Source organism: Glycine max, chromosome 1 (assembly GCF_000004515.6).
Source record: "Glycine max cultivar Williams 82 chromosome 1, Glycine_max_v4.0, whole genome shotgun sequence".
Lineage (NCBI taxonomy): Eukaryota > Viridiplantae > Streptophyta > Magnoliopsida > Fabales > Fabaceae > Glycine > Glycine max.
Window position 1 is genome coordinate 7,449,817 of NC_016088.4, and position 5,643 is coordinate 7,455,459.

Genomic DNA, 5,643 nt, shown 5'->3' on the forward strand with positions numbered 1-5,643 from the left:
CTAACATCAAGATTAGACCAGTATGGCATATCAAAGAATATTGGCCTTTTCTTCCTTATGTTTGGCTCAGATGATGGCTTCTTTTGGTTCTTCACAAAGATAGTTACAATGTCATTGACCCAATCATAAAATTCTTTTCTAGCTAATGGTTTCGGTGCACTTTCATTTTTCTGACTCCCATTAAAAGCTTTCTTCAATCGTTGATACGGGTGATAAGGTTGGAGAAATCTTCGATGCCTAGTATATATTGTCTTCTTTCCATGTTTCAGTTGGATGAAACTCATATTTTTCTCATAGATAGGACATGTGTAATGTCCTTTGACACTATACCTACTCAAATTCCCATATGCTGAAAAGTCATTAATGGTACAAAAAACCATTGCACGCAACCTGAAGGTCTGCTGCAGACACCCATCCCACACATTAACCCTGTCTTCCCACAATTTTCTCAAGTCTTCAATCAAAGGAGTGAGATACACATCAATATCATTCCCTGGCTGCATTGGACCCGACTATCATCATACAAAGCATTATGTACTTTCGCTTGATGCACAACCAAGGAGGCAGGTTGTAAATCATCAACAAAACAGGCCACGAAGTGTGGTTACTACTTAGGTTACCAAAGGGATTCATTCATTCGAAATCAAGACCAAGCCTTAGGTTTCTTGCCTCGTTGCCAAAATCTGGATACAAACGATCGATTATCTTCCATTGTGAAGAATCCGTCAGATGTCGCAACAATCCATCACTTTTTCTGCCATCTACATGCCATGTAAGGTTTTTTGCATCATGTCCATTAGCAAACAAATCTTCAACACCATTCTCCCATTTGCTTTCACACTTCATAAAGTTATCTGACATGCATGAAATCCTCACTTTTTTCATTAAAGATGTGGCCCTATCCTATTCAGGAAGACATTTTTTATAGTAGTTTGATAACTACAAGTTAATTGTGTTTTCTTAAATTTGTCAAAATTTCGGCAGCATTTCGCATTGGTCTTCAAGTACACGAGATGAAAGCTGTGGCATGTCATCATCCACCACATTCAAGTATGCACTTGGAGAACAAAGTGAAATGCACTATACCAAAATATCGTCAAATTTAAGAAAAGACAAGTAACCTATATGTATCAATGTACTATAAAAAATTAGTCTTCCCAAACTATCCAAACAAACAATTCAAGATTCAATACATTGATTAATGCAAACTGGCTGCACTAATCGTTGTATTGAATCTCAAATGGGAAACTAAGATTCACTCGCAATGCACATAACTGGTCATATAAAACAATAGTGTCGCTATCAATAAGCCTCTAAGTAAACACATGTGTGGGGACAAACAAATACATACCTGGAAATATGGTCACTAACAACAACAACTATTGCGATGAGGGCAGTGTTGTATTATACAACATTGTGGACTGAAGTACACTGGTTCCTGTAAAAGAAGAGTTAACTTCGTAAGTTTAAGTCAAAAAATTATACCTACTTGTAGAACCAATTGTTAAAGATTGAAGAGTAATTCAGGTCTAAAATTGTAAACCAACTTATGTTTGGATTTGATTATGTAAGCCCAACCCAACATATTGACAAAAAGAATATGAAAAGCAAAACAAGAAAACAAGCATTTACATGAAAGAATGGCATATAAACATGCCATGTGACTACAAACATACTTTTAAGGAATCAAGTAGAGAGTAAGAGAATGACATAAGCCAAATCCCAAGGCGATGTTTCAAATTTTTTATACCTGTCGTAAACTATGAAAACTTTGGTTACTTTTTCTCTGTATAAGAGTAAAAACCACAGTTTTTCAAATATTTTAAACCCCCCATCAGGCTGAAAACATACATGGTCATCTAGGATGGTTATAAAATATGGTACAAAGCATGGTATGAATTCTTTTAACCCTACAGTGTATTGATGTTGGGGACCAAGTGATTGAATACATTCATATATATTAAATGGTTTATTATTAATGTAATGCAGTATTATTTGAGAATTTGTGTAGTATTTTGTTCTGAATAAGGTAAGTTGCTATAAAGTCTTGGTAGCCTCTTTCCCTTTATCCTTTTAAAGAGAATAACCTTTCAAAGTGGATAATGAGATGGGCTAAATTTTTGTTTCTTAATTGCTACAAATCCTAGTGTCAATTTTATCATATATCATTTAGGGGTGGACATGGTTTGGTTTGGGCTAGAAAACCAAACCAAACCTTAAATGTTATTAACGTTTTTACAATTGAACTAAGTTTAAAGGATCATAAATTGCATCATTTTCCATTGAGGTACCTCATTTTAGAAAGCAGTTTTAAAAGTGGTTTGAAACAGTTCATAACCTATTTTAACTCAAAGGTGGTGTTTAAAATCCCAAAGTGGTTTCTAAACAGTTCAAAATTGGTTTTCAACCCCTAAACTGATTCCAGGTTAGTTTAAATCCATGCACACTGCATTGTTCGTAATGGCCACTTTATACACTCCTCTAGATATAAGAATTTGGTTAATTGAGTTATAAGAGGCACACACTGCATTGTTCAAAATTTGGTTAATTAAGTTCTAAGAGGCACACTGCATTGTTCAGAATTTGGTTTTTTAAGTTCTAAGAGGCACAGTTCATTGTTCAGAATTTGGTTAATTAAGTTATGAGAGGGCACACACACAAAGTTTCAATTTAATGAATTATTTCTTACCTTTTGTCATTAATTTATGTGTTTATACTTTGTAGGATTCAAGTTCATTTTGTATTCTGAGATTTTCTTGCACAACAATTTTTCATGTAACCAATTCAAGTAATTGCCCTTGATAAGTAAGGGGATATACATTTTTTGCAGCCCTTTGGTCAAGTTCAAGCTATAGAGGAAGCTGATTTCAAGCTCTTTGGTAACAAAACAAAGCACCAAAAAAATGAAAATGTTTTTGGCTTTAGCTATTTATGTTACTCCCTTTTTAATGTTGTTCTTAATTTCATATTTTTCTCTTCCATTAGTATATACATTTTAAGAGTAAATTCTTACATTTATCATATAAAGAAATAGCTCATTTTAACCTGGCCTTTTCTATTATTAATCCTAATTTAATGATTATAATAGAATTTTGTACTTACCAGTAACAAAGACATAGTTTCTATAAAATGAGCTATAAGTAGGTTGAAACTCTTTTGTGGCAAATTTGGTCTAGTTAAAACATCCTGATTGGATATTCTTTTGATATAGACATTGAGTCCACATAACTCAAGACCACTTCTACCTCAATCAAACCCATATATACCACCACAAGAAACTGCATCATTCTACGTATTTTAAAAACTTAACACTAAAAACAATTTTATTTTTTTCCACTGTAACCACAGCCACAGATGCCTCTTCCTATTGTGCATATCCAGAATCCAAAATAAAAAAAAAATATTCCAAGCTTTAGTAAAGGCAATCACAGACCCAGACCAGAAGACAAATGGAGATCAGACAACGACACAGATCAGGGACAATGAAATTGCAGACTGAAAAGGAAGGAAAAGAGTCACAAACCAGAGAATTTTGCAAGTTCAATTTCAATTAAAACATGTGTAATGACTTGGTTCATGATTCAAAATTGATCCAAATGAATTTTAGTCAGACATGAGATCTAACTTAGTAGTCATTCGTTACAGGACATGAAATTGTTCTATCATAAGAAGGGAATCGTAGTTTGGACAACCATGATTGTCATTTCTAGTTAACTAAATTGATTTAGAGATTAATAATCTTAGAATAAATTCTTAAGAAATTAGCAAGAGTATTTAATAAGAGTGTTGCATGCTTAACAAGAATAAGACAATGTTGCTATAGGAATATTCAGCTAACTACTCTGCTAATTGTCACAATACAATGTTATCATAAATTCAACACTCCCCCTTAAGCTAATGCGTATAAGTCATGATTGTCCCAGCTTACTACATATGCATGATATCTTTAGTCCACAAAGAGACTTAGTGAAGATGTTTTCTAGATGATCATTAGAACCAAGTAACTAACAAATGATGCAGTTATCTCCCCAAAAATAGTCTTATCACAAATAAAGTGACAATCAATCTCAAAATGCATTGTTTGCTCGTGAAAAAGGGGATTAAAGCAATGTACAAGGTTGCTTGTTTATTACAAATGAGACTCGTGGGGCCTACCTTACAAAATTCTAACTCTTGGAGAAATTGATATTACCATGTGAGTTCACATGTGATAATGGTTTATACTAGACCTAACAACAATGTTATGCTTTTACTCTTACAAGAAATAAGATTACCTCCAATTAGAAGAACCTAAAAGCCTTGAATTGGAGGGGAAACTGGTTGGAGGTCTAGGAAGCTCATAAAGCTCACTTATTTTGGGTGAAATCATAAGAATAGGAGAAGTACTATGAGATACTTTTAGAGATGATGTTGGAGGCTGAAGGATTAGAGTCAGTAAAAGAGGTCCACAGAACAATTGAACACTTTCTATCGAGACTAGCTTGGTAGCCCCAGGATTACTTGTCAATGGGCCAGAAAAGGCATGTCTTTTAATCTTTTTAGAGTAAGCAGAAATGTAATCACGAACTGAGTTATAAAACATTATCTACTAAAGGAGGCGACAATCTCGTGGAGGTAGTATTGCTATTACTTTCCTTGAGTACTGACTGTGCACTTTTGAAAATTGAAGCAGAAAACTCATGTCCAATATGTTTTTCATGTTCCTTTTGTTCCAATAGGGATGAATGCCACAAGTTCTTTGTAGGTTCACTTAATTTTCCCTGCATTTTGGAAGGCTTTGGATTATTTGACCCTGAAGAGGTTGAACTCTTAGCATCAACTGGTGTTGGTAGCACATATGAATTGAACTTTTGTGATAAAGATGAGTGCATCTGTCTCAGTTTTTCACTTGCAACGAGTTTATTATCAACAAAAAGCAGGGCAGATTGAAACCATGCCTAACGTTATAGGAAAACAAATTCCTTTGAAGGTTATCTAAGTTTTGTTGAAAATATAGCAAAAGATATTCACTATCCATGCTCATGCATACTTTAAATTTTATGGGCAAAAGGAAATTTCAGTAATAAATGTCTTTTTTTACCTTAGTAGCTTCAGCTGTAGAACCTCTAGGAAGTGTAAGTTCCACCTTATCCAACTGATCCAATTGTAAAAGAAACAAACATGGTTAAGCAGCAAGTCATCAAGATGAGTAATATAAGTCATTTGAAGTGTTTTATAAACTTGAAAATTAAAAGTATATATATTATGTTTTGATCCAAAATCTTCATAATCAGAAGTTCATTACTGAAAACTTCCATAGCACTTTTATGCATTGACCAGAGTAGTTGAAACTCAATCTTTTTGAAGAGCTTCTTGCTCAATCCATCCATCTAGAAGCATTTCAATTAAACTATTTACTCATGTGCATAGAGCAGTTAGTCACATTTAAACAAACAAGGATGCAATGTTTCTGTGCATAAGACTACAAAACAACTTTGGCCACAACTGTAATGCTCATGGAGTTTGTATCCTAAAGGCCTTCCTACATAACATAATCTCCACCCCGAAGAATTCATTCATTCACCAATTAATTTTGATCTTACTTGTATTCTCTTTGTCATGCAGTAGGATTCAAACCCCTCAAATGCCATCGCATAAGTGCAC

At 34.0% G+C, this 5,643-nt stretch overlaps 1 pseudogene; it reads right to left on the reverse strand.

Annotated features, from left to right (window-relative positions):
• Positions 1-4,270: 4,270 nt before the first annotated feature.
• On the reverse strand, positions 4,271-4,975 carry LOC100808699 (uncharacterized protein At2g33490-like; annotated as a pseudogene).
• Positions 4,976-5,643: the final 668 nt, after the last annotated feature.